Below are 16995 nucleotides of genomic sequence, written 5' to 3'. Positions count from 1 at the left end.
AAAAAAAAATAAAAACTCTGGTCGGCAAAGGGGAGGAGAATTGATATAAATTGAACTAAGAGTCTGGGATCACAGCCCATCAAGGAGACACCACAAGCGAGGCTGGCCAGCTAGGTGACCAGTCACTTCAGCCTCAGCACCTTCTCTTTTGCTATGTTTCTGTCTCTCTGACTCCATTAAATGCTTGCTGATACATGACTGTCCAGTCTGGAAAAAACAAGCTTGAAAGGTTTTTTGCATTAAATATGTGCAAATGGGAGACAGGATGGAAATCACTGCCACTTGTATTTTGTGTTCTCTGGAAAGTCGCTGTCCTTATTATCAGGCCAAGTGTGTGTGCAGCACCTCCTCCTGGGCTGTGGCAAAGAAAGGCCTTTTATTTCTCAAATCTGCCTGTATCCCCCTTGGCCAATTTGGAGGCAATCACCAGTGACTCCACAATGAGTTATGGTCCAATTCTCCTCCAGGAGAAGCATGTGGGGAGGAATGCAGCCTCATCAGAATGTAAAGTGGGAGAGACAGGAATTTCTCATAGCAGACAGAGCTGGCAGGAAAAGGAAAGAAGGGGAAAAAAAGAAACCACCAAAGGAAATCAAGACACGGGACAGGATGGGACCAGAGCCCTGAGCAACGGAAGTGCACACGTGTGTGCACGTGCAGGTCTGTGCACCTGTGGCTGTGTGCAGACACACCAAGGCAAGTTTGGCCTAGTGACCAGGCAGGGGGTGAACTGTCCTGTTGCCATTAATCGGGCTGTATCATTTCTGAGGCTCACGGCTGACAGCGTCCAACAACCTTCCTTGCTTTTAAATATTTCCCCCTAAAGAAATGACATTGCAAGAAACATAGGACATATATGTTCTCCCATTAAAGCAGTACAAGTCTGGTAAAATTATAGGATGAGACATACTCTGAGACATGCCCCTAATTTTGCCTCGCTAAATGAGTTCAGATTGTACTCTTTTACTAACTCTGCTTTTACAAACAATATATTTGAATGCCTGAATATCTCTTGTATGAATTTGGAATGCATGCTCTGAAGTGAAATATCAAAGTCCACTATTTTTTCTGAGCCATTTTATATCTGTAATATACATATATGCTTCCACATGAGTCCTCAGGAAATGCATTACGTAAGCTAGCCAAATAAAATAATGATAATATGGTATCTTCCATTTGCCCAGAAGTGTAAATTATTTGTGAATGATGATAATTGCTGAAATTTAGATTCCAAGTTGGTGTTCAGGGAAAGAGCTTAAATAATGCTTGTTTTCCACTGGAGGAATGATCTGTAAAATGGCAAGATGTCCATTTATGAAGATGAACTTTCGAAATATGTAGGTGTTTAGCATCTTATTGAGCACAAGAGAAGCCGCCTTTGTATCTTCTTTACTTTTGATGAAAGCCATCTTTTGGATAACAGTCTTCATCATATTACATGTTGATTGATTACCATGTGTCAAGCGCTATGCCAGGGCCACTAGAACATGGCCTCATTCAATCACACCACAGATTTTCTTCTTGTTCCCAGATTATAAACAAAAGTGTTCCCCTCTCGATGAAAATAAGGAAACCCGGCTGTGAATCCAGAATACCCCCTATGAGGTAGGTGCTGAGGAGCTGGGCTAATTTTCCATCCAGATATGCATTTTAATTATTTTTCTGAGAAATTTGAGGTCACTGCTAATAGCCAACCTGAAACAGAGATTCACTTTCTCAAACTTCTGCAGTCATTAGAGAAAGCTGGGAAGAGCATGAGAAAACGGAAAAGGTGGCCATAGACAGTGTCTCCAATTCTCCCCTGACCCAGCTGGCTACGACCTGGACGCCTCCCTCCCAGACAAGGAGCTTTTCTAGAACAAGAAGGTTCACCTGCCAGGGGTTCAAATTAATTTTCTGCAGGTCTAAGGGGTTAAAGAATTGGGACTCCCATATTACAGTCACTGAAATCACAAAGCCAGCTGTGTATAATTCAGAGCAACAGACTTCACGTACTGCACTTTAAATATGAAGTTCAAAGTAGAAAGAAGACCCCAGAGCAGTCTTGAAAATGCAAAAAACACGAGCAGGGAGTAATATCCATTTAAAAACAACAGAAATACATAGAACATCCAGAATCTGGCCAGACACTCAAACAAGTGATGTGGACATGCTCAATTTAGGGAGCAGACTGCCACACAATGCTGAAAAATCCATGCAAGGCAAAGGCTGGGGGAGCTGACATGATGCAGAAAATGAAAACCTGAAGAAAACATAGCAATTTCCATAAAACAAATCCTGGGAAGGCTTCAATGGCTGGTCAGGAAGCTTTGCATTTGCATGAGAACATCACAGAGAGGGCAGCCAAATGGCCTCTTGTCTAACTGTGATGGGGACTAATTGGAGGACAGGGGCAGGTCATCGCCCTGAGTTAGAGGTCAAAAGGCCGCAGGTACAACGCGCTCCCTACTTAATCTAAGGAAACGTTACAGAAAGCAGTTTGTACAGTTCAGTCTTGCTTAGAGGAAGCAAATCTTTCTATTTCAGTGCTTTTCTAAGCAGAAATTCTGGACCCCACCGAGAAAGAGGTAATATACCTGTCAAATTTCACAGAAAGGTCCCCTTTTTCCTTCAGAACGGAGTCCCATGCGAGGGGGCCAGCATCTTTAGAGAAGAAACATGGCGGACACCATGGAGCATGACTGCCTACGTGAACTCAATGGAACCCTCTGGAGCACAGTGTGGGTTTCTAAGGGTAGATGGAAAGCAGGCATTTATGGAAGCTGTATTTGAAACCAATCACACACCAGAAACAGAAGTGGGGGTGAGCTGTGACACAAAGCTTATTCTGCAGGCTCAGAAGAAAATTACCATTCGATGCCTGGCCATTGATTTATTGGAAATGCATTTAGAAGTCATAGGACGCTTTTAGTTTAGACAATGGGTGGGTGGCCAGGTAGGCTAGGGGTGACTGTACAGAATTCCTCCTAGAAACTGAGCCTGGGGGTTGAGTTCTAGTCCCAATGGCTGAGTAAAAATGAGCAAATAAATAAAAGTAAGACATATTCCTTATGACTTCAAAGCAATGCAAAATAGGGACAGAGAAGTCAGGAGGCAGTGGCAGAACGTTTAAAAACCAAGACATGGAAGCCTCATAAACAAAAAAATGTGAACTTCATTAGCAATCAGAGATGAAAATGGTATATCATTATTTGCCTGCCAAAATAGCAAAGGAGTATTTAAGTGATGATAATGTTAGCAAGGGCACAGGGGATGAGCACTCTTAGACGCCACTGGTGGGAGCATAAATTGCTATAACCTTTTTAAAAAGCGATTTGGCAATAGGTTTAAAAAGTCTTGGAAAAAAATACTCATCTCCTCAGGGTAATTCTACTTCCCACAAGCCACCTAAAGAAGTAATTCAGAATCAGAAATTTTATGCCCAAAGATGTCCATTGCATCTCTGAAAACATCTCAGTGTTCAACAGCTAGGAACTGTATAAGTAATATGATATTTTGTAAGATTGCAAGGTAAAATATAGGATGCCCAGCTCAATTTGAATCTCAGAAAAATATGTCCCAAAGATTGCACTGGAAATTTTGCACGTGACATTCATATACTATGGAAATGATTTGTTGTTTACCTGAAGTTCATTTTTTTATTTGCTAATTCACATAAACACACCCTAGTTTTTTGATGAAATATTATGTAACCATCAAACAATAATCATGAAAATATGAACTGTTTTAAGTAGCATAAGAAAATGCTCAAAGATGAAAATCAGACATAATCATGGTAGTTTTCAGCAAAACAAAAAAATATAGCACAGGAAAAAATCAAAAGGAGAAACAATTCAAAGAAAAGACACCACATAGTGATGAGGGCGGGAGGATGAGTCCAGATTACTTTTAAAACTGGAAAATATACTAGCATTTTAAAAGGTGGGACAGGAACTGAGAAAGTTGCATTGACATACATACCCCACCAAATGTAAAATAGATGGCGGGCAGGAATTTGCTGTGTAGCAAAGGGAGCTCAACCCAGTGCTCTGTGCAACCGCCAGTGGTGGGATGGGGCAGAAATTCTGGGGAGGGTGGGAGGGAGGCTCAAGAGGGAGGGCACATAGGTAAACTTATGGCTGATTCACATTTTGTATGGCAGAAACCAACACAGCATGGGAAAGCAATTATCCTCCAATTAAAAAATAAATTCTAAAAAAAGTAGTCATTAGATAAGACAGCTGAGATCTCCACCTTCTCCTCCTGACCCTCAGTGTCCTTAGGGGTTCCCTTATTCTCAAAAAGTTCTTTCATGGGGCTCCCTCTGCCCACGTGGACTAGGTCACTGCTCCTCAAGCCTTGGGCTGAACTTGCGTCTGTGCCCCCCTGGAATTTTCTTTCTGGCCCTCGTCCAGCCCATTTTAAATCTGGAACACCAGGGCCCTAAGCAGGCGGACAGGCAGAACGCAGCACGGCTGGTGGAGCAGGGGACGCTGTGTGGCAGGCAAGTGAGTGCAAAGTCGCAACGGGATACAGAGACAAAAGGCTTCTAACAAAGGGCAGATTTTGAAGAACAATGACTTAGGGCGAGTTCTTGTCAATGGTATCTTTGCCATCTTTGCCTAGTCTAGAGTCCAAGACCGTGTACATGAATTGGAAGGAAAAATCCCAAGGATTTGTATTCACAGTCCTGAGCTGTGAAGGGGCACCTCTTTTATGTAAAGACATCAGGACTGAGTCATGAGGCTCAGAGAATAAAGCTTGACATTGCTCTTGGTAATCCCATCCACAGTCCAGAACGCTTCATACACCCCTGGATCTCACACATGCATGGGGCCCGCAGCACAGGCAGAATTTGTAAGTCGCTTCCAAGTGCTCTAAATGCCAAGGAATTTGGGGGAGCTCCAAACCGCAGAAGCTGTCGGAGATGCAGACAGAGCTCCAGGGACATGTGGTCTGGAGGGCAGGCAGCAGGCTTGAATAAAAGGAGAATCTACTATTTATATTGGGGATTACACTTCTTGGTGGCCAGTGATGATGTGTCAAAAACTTTAAATGTGTTTTCATGAAAGCAAGTGCTTTGAAGAGGAATTCTCATTTATATATTTCATTTCAAATTTACCGATGAAAACAAACCTACTTCATAACCACTATCAAAAGTTGAAGACAAAGTAACCCTCCAATGGTACCACTAAAGGACACGGGGCAAGAACTGCAGCCAAGGTGGGAAGAGGTATCACTTGGTGGATTCTAGGTGACTTCCATATTGGGGAGCATTTCAGCCCAAGCATCAATACTGTACGGCAACATTATGAGGACTAGGATCTGGAAAAGGGAATGTGGTTGAGAGTCGAGTGCTCTGTTTCAAAGGCAATTGTTGTTGCTGTTCGCTAAGTCATATCTGACTCTCTATGACCCCGTGGACTGCAGTACACCAGGCTCCTCAGTCCACTCTCCCCCGGAGCTGGCTCAAATTCATGTCCATTGAGTCGGTGATGCTATCGAACCATCTCATCTTCTGCCACCCACTTCTTCTGCCTTCAATCTTTCCCAGGTCTTTTCCAAAGAGATGGCTCTTCACATCAGGGGGCCAAAGTATTGGAGGTTCAGCTTCAGCATCAGTCCTTTCAGTGACTATACAGGTTGATTTCCTTTCAAAGGCAGGGGTGATATGAAATAAATCCCCATACAGATAAGTTCTTGGACAGATAAGAAGCCCTAGAGAGTGCAAGGCTTTCTGTTTTCAAGAGGGAAAGCCAATGGTGAAATGTTTAAAGGTTCTATTTGTTATAAGGAAACTTAAGAGAGAAACATAGGGAGTCCAGACAGATAACACAAAGAATATCTCAACATGTCATTCACTGGCCCAAAGCGTCCTCCAAAACCTCTGTAGAGATGATGTTTGTGAAAAATACATATGGAAGCATCCACATAACAAATTAAAAACAGCCATAAACACAGACTCGTCTGTTTCCTCACACTAAACTGACAATAATGTTTCTAAAATTCACAAATGCACAAAGACCAAGAGAAGAAGAGAGACAGAACCACAGAAGAGAGAATTCTGGAAGCTGACAAGCGGATGCAGAAATGATTACTAGCTGTGCTGGAAGCAGGAAGGGAATGGATATCTATCAGGAATCCTGTTGATTCTGGGCAGAGAGTCCTGGAAAGTCTAGGAAACTAGAGCTGCTAGTTACTCAGAGAGCGAGGCTACGTGTCAACTGGAAATCCAAAGCCCTGATGTCTTTAAAACCTGGCCAATATGCCCACCCCAGCAGGTCCTCTAAGGGGACTGACTCGCTCCCAGGAGGGAACCACATGTTTACCCTCCTGATGAAACAGAAGAGATAGCGGGGCAGGACCACTTGGCTGAGACTGTCCCGTGATAGGAAGCCGATTATTCTAAGTCCCCACACTGCTCTGCTCAGCTCGGCTCCCAGCAAAACACCAAGGATAAGCAGCCCGCACTTAAGCCCCGCAACAAAGTGGAACAGGCAATTGGAAGAATCCTCTCTGGAGAAACTGACCAGCCCAAGAGAATACCCAATAACTTCCCATCAAGGTTCTGATAGCATGAGGACCCCATCCACATGGGCTCCTCATGCAGTGAGGCCCAGAACCTTCAAGGTCTGTGCATCCAGGGGGAACAGAGGGTCTGAAAGTGACTGCAGTCCTCAGGAGAAAAGTCGACCAGATATTAATAAAGGAGGCCAGAACAAGCAAGAACAGAAGCCAGAGGAATGAAAGAAAATTGAGAAAACGTAAGAAAATTCAATCATTATTATCTTCAGCTAGGTAAGAGATGATATCCATAAAACAAGAACCAAATGTTATAAAAGGAAAAAAAAAGGAACAGATACAATGAAATGATTATGGACTGTTTCAGCTGTATTAGCAGAAATAAACATCTTAATAGGAGTTTGGGGACATACAATTAATGAAATCCTCCAAAAGCAGAACAACAAGACACACGGAGAATAAAAACATCAGAGAATCCATTCAGGAGTCAATATTTAATCAATAGAAATTCCAGAAAGAACACAGAAAATGGGGAGACAAAAGTATTTTTACAAAATGATAGAAGACTCATTAAAGGATTATTAGAACTAATAAATGAATTCACAGATTATAGGATACAGGATCAAATTACAAAACCCAATTGTTTTTCTAACACTGGCAATGAATAATCTGAAAATAAAATTCAAGGGAAAAATTCCTTTCACTAAAGCATCAAAACAAACAAGAATAAATTTAACAAAATTATATAACACTTGGACCTCCAAAACTAGAAGGTACTGTTAAAGGAAATTAAAGAGGACCTAAATAAATAGAAAAATACCCCATGTTCATGGGATAGAAGACTTAATATTGTTAAAAGGGCTATACTCCCCAAATTGAGGTACAGATTCAACCCAATTCCTATCAAAATTCCAGCTGGCTGCTTTGCAGAAATTGACATGTTAGTCACAGATGACTGTATTTTGCCTGATTTCATTCTAGAACGTGTCCAGGACAGGCAAAACCATAAAAACATGAAGTTAGACTTGGGATTGCCAAGAGCTGGAAGTTTAAGGAGAGAATGAAGAGCAACTGCCTTTGGGTATGGGTTTCCTTTGTGAGTGACAACAATATTCTAAAGTGGATCATGTGCCTATAGTTAAAACCTTATATTCTTACATTAAATAGATGAAGTTTATGGCATAAAAATTAGATCAAAACAAAGCTGTCAAAAATTCTTAAATATAAATTAATTAACTAAACAATGTAAGATAATTATTCTAAAATGACAAGCATATCCAAAATGAAAGGGCCCACTGAGGGTCAAACACAATCAAGACTCACATGTGTGAGATTGTGGAATATTACAGACAGAACAATAATTCTCAAACATTCAAGAACAAAAGAAGAGGTCCAGTGGTTAAGACTCCAAGCTCCCAATACTGGGAGCCTGGGTCCATTCCCAAGTCAGGGAACCAGATCCCACATGTTGTAACTAAAGGTCCTGCATGCCGATATTAAGACCTGGCACAGCAAAATAAATAAAAATTATAAAAAAAAAAAAAAAAGAAAAAAAGAAATGCACAAGTAGAAATGCAAGCATGGACTAGGAATTGATCATGGAGAGGACAGTGAAGGAGACACCTAATTCTCAGGACAAGTCAAGCCCTTGTAAACCCTCAGATTTAAAATGATAATAACCCATTTGGAAAACTCCTTCCCAATTCTATGATCCTTGTGAAATTATTCTTTCTCTTTAGATTTGTGAAATAGATACAAGGAAGTTTTTCTCACCTTTGCTTTGGTTTCTTCATTCATGTATTTTGACATCATGGGAAATCACTTAACCCTTTTAGGATGGGGTCTGGGGTTATAAGGAAGAAATGATAATGCAGTAGAGCAATGGTGTAAGACGAAGAGAAGACAGTGCCCTTGTGAGATACAGCAGAAGACACAAGTCACTGCTGTGCTTCGCAGAGTATTCAACATCTTGTTAATTAAATATGTGCTTAAGCATAATACATAATAAAAAGGCTGAATCAGGTACTATTGTTAACACTGAGGTTATTGGAAAAATAAATATTCACTCATACCATTTGAACTTAACTACATCTTTCCCCAAAATACAATCCATGGTGAAACTGAGGGCAGTCTTTTGTTTCTTTTCTCATTTCAAGAAAAAGTCAGTCCCATGAATCATCTATCCAAAGTACGGTTAATTTTTACTCATTTAGTTTCCAAACTATTGTGATCTCTTGTTTTATAAAGGACCATAGAGTGAGGAATGTTTGTAAAAAGACGCTATACCAAATTAAAAATAGTATGGTTGAGAAACAAAACTAATGTCATCTATTAGTTCCTTTCAACTACTAGCAACAAATTAAACCTGCATTTTAAATTTAAATTGAACGCTACAGCTCATATCATTGCAGACACGATAAAGAAAAAAACTTTAATTTTAAAAACAAAATCAATTTCAACTTTACGGTGGCAGTAATTGTAGGAAGGTGTTTATAGGAAAGATATACCAAAAGGAGCTCTCTGGATCTTGTATTACCCATAACAATTATTTGCTGCTTATTCCACATAATAAATTAAACACGTATTCACATTTGTTATGAAGAGTAAAAATAAATTACAATCAAATTTTATATATACGCAATTATACTTTGTGGTATAAAGAGGAATATACGTATATTGTATATAACTTCTTGATATAATTCATTTGTTGCTAACATAAGTCAGATTACTATAGAAAATTTTATATTTATTTTCAGAAACAGTAAATCAGATAATACCAGAACCTTAGAGCGCTTTCAGATCTTCTCCCACGATATATAGTAACTGTAAACACACCATAGTAAAACCAAGAGTAATTCAGTCTTAATAAAATTTTGCCTTTGAAGGGGGATCAATTTACTACACATTTTTAAACTCTCTTTTGTCCATAAACGACACTCTTGTCATCATAGTTATAGATTAAAATTGAAACTCTTTATTGGATGAAATGAAATTCCTCTCTATGAATCATAAAATGATGCTGTGCTCAATAGTATTTATATTGGTTAGATGAGTTGATGTGGAGAAAACTGTCACATACAAAATGCTAAAAAACTAATGAATCATAAGGAGAACAAAATACATTTTGGAATATAAGATCATTTTAAAATAGAAGCAATGATAATCTGATTTATAAGCTGTTATTTCTTAGGAAATAGTTATTTATACATAAATATATAAATCTACAGTGTGCAGATAAGGCTCAAATGCCACCTATCACAATCCATCACTAATAGCTTGTCTGCTCATGACCACAAAAGCCCTCAAAGTTCTTTAAGCGCTAAATGCCTTGAGGTTTATTTCCAAAATCTCCTACTATGGGGAAGTGGAACTCAGTCTAGGGGGGTGGTACCCAAGAGAAATTCTGCAGAGCAATGTGCCTGCTGAGTAGGTGTGCAAGAAAACACACGTGGCATGAAAACTCCCCCGTAGGGGCTAGATGCCCGTCCCATTGCCCTTTCCCCACAGCCCTGAGGAAATCAAAGGGTCCTCACATTCTGAGGTGATGGGGCCACTTGGAACATACTAGAAAAAATTGGGGAGATAAGGCAGAAATGATGAGATTCAAAATGTTGCTGAGTATTAGTAAGTGCAACACTCAACAGACACTCAAAGAGTGGGTGCTGTGTTGACAACATGGAGTTTGGGGGCTTGGCCAGGTGGATACACACAGTGCCCCCAGGATGAGCACACGGGGGCCTGGGGCCAAAGGACTAAGGCAGGAGGACCCAGAAGGATGCTGGAGGAGACTGTCCCGGCAGAAGTGAGGACAGGAGCAATGGATCACGACGCAGTGGCAAGTCTGTGAGTCTACACTGGTACTCAGACAAGGGGTCTTGGCAAGGCAGGCAGTGTTGAAAAGAGAGACAAAGGTAAGACCCTTACCTTACAGATCACAATGTGTAGACGGAACCAGAAAATAAGGAAACCATCCGTTCCAATCCCTAAAGCAATGGTTGATTCCAGAAAGGATTCTCAATGGGACTGAAAAGATTCGGATAAATGTCCTCAGGGATGAAGACACTCAATCTGAAACTATCACCCCCATGTTCTTCCTCATTACAGACTGTGCCCCCGGGTGTGACGGAACACAGAGGACACATCATCCCTGAGATGGTATTCTGTGCCAAAAATGTGAGATAATAAGCAATAATTCTTTGAGGAAAACATCCTCACCCTAGATGGGGGAAGAAGTATGGAAGATGATTAACTCCTTTTTATAAGTGAGAGTATAGAGAGAGCTGACCAACACACACTTAGGAGATGAGAAGAGCAAGAGACAGGGCTCAGACCCCAAGTTAAAGAAGAAGAGGAGACGGAGGAGGGGTGAAGAGGGGAAAAGGGACGCGGAGGCTGCAGACCAAGCGACATCGGATAAGGCCATTGTCCTGCGCCCTTAAAGAAGGCCAATGAGGAAACCTCATCTGGGGTAGATATTATATTATAGAATTATTAATTTTTATAGATGCCATATGATTACCGACTATGCAGCAGAATTACTTTCTCGGGAGATGCAAGAAACAATGAGGGACGAATGTGCCACCATGTCAGTGACAGACTTTTCCTCTGGTGAAAAAATAAATTTACATTTGATATATACTAATACACAATGGAGAGAGGGAGGAGTTAATGCATACCTGACGGACTGCTAATAAAGAATGGATCTAGCTGACAGGTATTCACGTTTTACTGGAATATTTTTCCAACATTTCCATACCTGTGCAAACTCCAAAATAAACTTCTACTCACAGACTACTGGAGGAGGCGGACACGACAACAATTCATTAAGACACAATGCCACAAAAGTTATACAAGGCGGCTATTACAGACTGGCAAGGGGAGTCTAAGGAGCAAGCATTTCTTTTCCAGTCATAGGAATTATTACTGACTGTCATAACAGGAAAACAAGCAACGGGTTAGCTATTTTAAGACATTTAGGGAAGGGAGAGAGGAGGAGTCAAACTTCCCAACTCAGAAATATTCACTCAGGAAATTGTTTGAGGAGCAAAAGTGTAAATGAATGGAGAGCTTTAAGGCTTTTGTATATAAAGTTCTGACACACGCATTCTTCTTCAATGCAAGAACGATTGATTTATTTGGACTACTCACTGTAGAAGTGCTTGCTGGCCTTGACAAAATGCTCCTCAATGACAGAAGGGAGAGTAAAGATACTCCGTCTCCATAGCTCCTCAGTGACAGAAGGGAGAGTAAAGATACCCCGTCTCCATAGGTCCTCAGTGACAGAAGGGAGAGTAAAGATACCCCGTCTCCTTACGAAATACAGACCTTAATGTCATGCACATTCCCTTCATTATTTTACAATATTTTTCTTTCTATGGTAAAGGTTTACAGGTAGATGATAGAAAATTAGCTTCTGAGACAAGACTAAAAGGCTTGAGGCAGACAGTTTATAATAATCACTTGACCCAGATCAAGAGTGCTACATAAAGTAGAACAGGCTATTTAAGCTCTCTGAGCCTCAGTTTCCTCATCTGTAAAATGGGGACAGTAACTTTAAAACCCAAAACTGTTGGAAGATTTAAATTGGTTATTGATGTAAGGATATTAGCCCAGTGCCTGGCTACATACACAAATGCTAGTTATAATGGCGGTGATCATGATGATAAAACACAATAAAACACAAGAATAAAGTCACAAAAGTATGAAGTCAGGAGACATTCATAACAGAGTCCAAGAATGCTTAAAAAAAAAAAAAAACTGGACATATATTTATGTTCAGGGTCTGGAAGAATCAATATAGTTAGTTAAGATGCCAAGTGATCTACAGTCAGCAGGAAGGTATTGTAGAAATTAACAATCTAATTCTAAATTTTATGTGGAATAGCAAATGATGTGAAACAGCCAAAGAAACTTTGAATGAAGTTAAAGGACACACCAGTCTCTGATTTTAAGATTTATTACCAAACTACAGACATTAAGACTATGGTACTGGTGAAAGGATAGACTGATAGATGACAAAACCTGACCACACACACACAGTTAATGGATTTTCAACAAAAGTGCCAAGAAAATTTAATGAAAAGTATAGTGCTTTTGGAGAAGGCAATGGCACCCCACTCCAGTACTCGTGCCTGGAAAATCCCATGGATGGAGGAGCCTGGTGGGCTGCAGTCCATGAGGTCGCAAAGAGTTGGACACGACTGAGGGACTTCCCTTTCACTTTTCACTTTCATGCATTGGAGAAGGAAATGGCAACCCACTTCAGTGTTCTTGCCTGGAGAATCCCAGGGACGGGGGAGCCTGGTGGGCTGCCGTCTATGGCATCACACAGAGTCAGACATGACCGAAGTGACTTAGCAGCAGCAGCAGCATAATGCTTTTAACAAATGGTATTTTCTCTGATGCTGGGAGGGATTGGGGGCAAGAGGAGAAGGGGACGACAGAGGATGAGATGGCTGGATGGCATCACTGACTCGATGGATGTGAGTCTGAGTGAACTCCGGGAGTTGGTGATGGACAGGGAGGCCTGGCGTGCCGTAATTTATGGGGTCGCAAAGAGTCAGACATGACTGAGCGACTGATCTGATCTGATTTTCAAATGATACAATTAGACACATATGAAAAGTCAGAAAGAAAAAGGAAGGAGGCATGGAGGAAAATAGGGTTGACCTATACCCTACACCATATACAGAAGTCAGCATAAAATGTATCATAAACGCAAAACCTCCAAAACAGCAGAAATTCTAGAAGAAAACACAAGGAAAAACCCTTCCAGCCTTGGTTTAGGTATATATTCCTTGGGATACAAAACACATGAAACATACAAGAACAACTGACATCCTCCTATATTGCTGGTCTGAAGGCAAAAGGGTACAGATATTTTGGGCAAAGTCTGGCAGTTTCTTATACATTCCATCATATACTGACCCACTCCAGTACTCTTGCCTGGAAAATCCCATGGATGGAGGAGCCTGGTAGGCTGCAGTCCATGGGGTCACAAAGAGTCAACCATGACTGAGCGACTTCTCTTTCACTTTTCACTTTCATGCATTGGAGAAGGAAATGGCAACCCACTCCAGTGTTCTTGCCTGGAGGATCCCAGGGACGGGGGAGCCTGGTGGGCTGCCGCCTATGGGGTCGCACAGAGTCGGACACGACTGAAGCGACTTAGCAGCAGCAGCATACAACTGTACATATCAATCAAAATTCAGAACTGAAGGGGTGAATTTTACTGTATGATCTTATGTACATGTATATATATATACACACACACACACACACACACACACACACACAAAGAATACAAATTGAAAACCATAAAATACCCTATAAGTGATACGTAGCTAATATTGACATTTACTGGATTCCTTCTTGCTCTCACATATAGAGACAACCTAGTTAATGAACGTAGGATCATAGTTCAGTCACTGTAGCTTTCAAATGGTTCATTATTCACAGTACAAGCCCTACATCACCACCCTTGGTTTTCACATTTTCCATGGGTATCCATGACAATTTATTCTTTCCCATGAACTTTAGAACCACATTATCGAGTTTGAAACAAGCCCCACTGGAACTGACATTGAGATTGCAACGAACTTTTAAATTAATGGAGAAGGCTTATAGATATTAGCCTTCCCATTTATATATACATGGTGTCTCTCCATTGGTTAGTCTATTTTGATGTCATACAGGAATGTTTTGTGGTTTTAATCATGTGGATCTTAAACAGTTCATGTATTGTTGATTCCTATAGGAAAGAGAAAAAAAATTCCGCCCCCCCCAAAACCTTTAAAATTTTCATGACATTTTTATTCATATATTTGGGAAAACCATTGAATTTGATAAGTAAATTCTATTATTGAACTTGTCATTACTCCCTATAGCTTGAGCGGGGAAGGATGTTCAAACAAACCGAACCAACATCTGTCAGTAATTTTGTGTTGTCCTTTCCAAACCACGCAGGCTATGTTTCTATTTCTGGACCCACTACACAGGTTCTCACAACCAAGCCAATGTTAAATTGTAATAATGAGAATCAATGTCTTTGCTTCCTTAGAGATTTTAACGGGCAGGCATGCCTTTAAGGTCTAATATTTTATATTTGTTTTTAATACTTGAAATAAATTAATTCGACAAATATTTATTGAACACCTGTGCTAAGTTCAAACTACTGCACAATTGCACTCATCTCACACACTAGTAAAGTAATGCTTAAAATTCTCCAAGCCAGGCTTCAGCAATACATGAACCATGAACTTCCTGATGTTCAAGCTGGTTTTAGAAAAGGCAGAGGAACCAGAGATCAAATTGCTAGCATTCGCTGGATCATGGAAAAAGCAAGAGAGTTCCAGAAAAACATCTATTTATGCTTTATTGACTATGCCAAAGCCTTACTACATGGATCATAATAAACTGTGGAAAATTCTGAAAGAGATGGGAATACCACACCACCTGACCTGCCTCTTGAGAAACCTGTATGCAGGTCAGGAAGCAATAGTTAGAACTGGACATGGAACAACAGACTGATTCCAAATAGGAAAAGGAGTACGTCAAGGTTGTATATTGTCACTCTGCTTATTTAACTTATAGGCATAGTACATCATGAGAAATGTTGGGCTGGAGGAAGCACAAGCTGGAATCAAGATTGCCGGCAGAAATATCAATAACCTCAGATATGCAGATGACACCACCCTTCTGGCAGAAAGTGAAGAAGAACAAAAAAGCCTCTTGATGAAAGTGAAAGAGGAGAGTGAAAAAGTTGGCTTACAGCTCAATATTCAGAAAACTAAGATCATGGCACCCGGTCCCATCACTTCATGGCAAACAGATGGGGAAACAGTGGAAACAGTGGCTGACTTTATTTTTCTGGGCTCCAAAATCACTGCAGATGGAGACTGCAGCCATGAAATTAAAAGACGCTTACTCCTTGGAAGGAAAGTTATGACCAACCTAGACAGCATATTGAAAAGCAGAGACATTACTTTCCCAACAAAGGTCCATCTAGTCAAGGCTATGGTTTTTCCAGTGGTCATGTATGGATGTGAAAGTTGGACTATAAAGAAAGCTGAGTGCCGAAGAATTGATGCTTTTGAACTGTGGTGTTGGAGAAGACTCTTGAGAGTCACTTGGACTGCAAGGAGGTCCAACCAGTCCATCCTAAAGGAGATCAGTCCTGGGTATTCATTGGAAGGACTGATGCTGAAGCTGAAACTCCAATACTTTGGCCACCTGATGTGAAGAGCTGACTCATTTGAAAAGACCCTGATGCTGGGAAAGATTGAGGGCAAGAGGAGAAGGGGACGTCAGAGGATGAGATGGTTGTATGGCATCACTGACTCAATGGACATGAGTTTGAGTGAACTCCAAGAGTTGGTGATAGACAGGGAGGCCTGGCGTGCTGTGGTTCATGGGGTTGCAAAGAGTCAGACATGACTGAGCGACTGAACTGAACTGAACTGTGCTACGTTCTGAGGATAAGCTGATGGACAAGACAGATATAGTCCCTATTTGTCCTACAGAAGAGTGAAGTGAAGTGAAGTGAAGTGAAATGAAGTAAAGTCGCTCAGTCATGTCTGACTCTTTGTGACCCCATGGACTGTAGCCTGCCAGGCTCCTCCATCCATGGGATTTTCCAGGCAAGAACACTGGAGTGGGTTGCCATTTCCTTCTCCAATATTTGTTTTTAAATAGAGATTTAACTGACATACATTAAGGTGTACAGTGGAATTCTCTGGTGGCTCAGAAGGTAAAGAATATGTCTGCATTGTGGGAGACCCACGCTATCCCTGGGTCAGTTAGAAACCCTGGAAAAGGGAATAGCAACCCACTCCAGTATTCTTGCTTGGAGAATTTCATGGACAGAGGATCCATGAGATCTGGACCATAAAGAAGGCTGAGTGATGAAGAATTGATGCTTTCAAACTTGGGTGCTGGAAAAGGCCCTTGAAAGTCCCTTGGATAGCAAGGAGATAAAACCAGTCAATCCTAAAGGAAACCAACCCTGAATATTCATTAGAGGCACTCATGCTGAAGCTGACGTTCCAATACTTTGGCCACCTGATGGAAACAGCAGACAATGGAAAAGACCCTGATGCTGGGAAAGACTGAAGTCAAAAAGAGAAGAGGGTGGCAGAGGATGAGATGGTTGGACAGCATCACTGCCTCAACAGACATGAGTTTGAGCAATTCTGGGAGTTAGTGAGGGACAGGGAGGCCTGGTGTGCTGCCGTCCATGGGGTCACAAAGGGTCGGACACATTGAGTGACAGAAGGTCTACAGTGTGTTGATATGACACATTTATATATTGCAATACGATCACCACCATAAGGTTAGCTAACACCTCTATCAAGTCCCATAACTGCCATTTCTTTTTGGTTGTGAGAACATTTGACATCTTGTCTCCTGGATATTGGTTTAAGGTAGAATTTATGTATGATGTTAAGGAAAGCTCCAAAACTAGAGATCATCTCTCAGAAATATGTGAAGCTAAAC

The 16995-nt window shown here is 41.0% G+C and overlaps 1 protein-coding gene across 2 annotated transcripts in view; it reads right to left on the bottom strand.

Annotated features, from left to right (window-relative positions):
* DOCK1 (dedicator of cytokinesis 1) overlaps positions 1-16995 on the bottom strand; it is a 559970-nt gene that overhangs the window by 217119 nt on the left and 325856 nt on the right. The window lies entirely within an intron of this gene.

This window comes from Bubalus bubalis, chromosome 23 (genome assembly GCF_019923935.1).
Source record: "Bubalus bubalis isolate 160015118507 breed Murrah chromosome 23, NDDB_SH_1, whole genome shotgun sequence".
NCBI lineage: Eukaryota > Metazoa > Chordata > Mammalia > Artiodactyla > Bovidae > Bubalus > Bubalus bubalis.
This window is presented reverse-complemented; position numbering and strand designations above follow the sequence as displayed.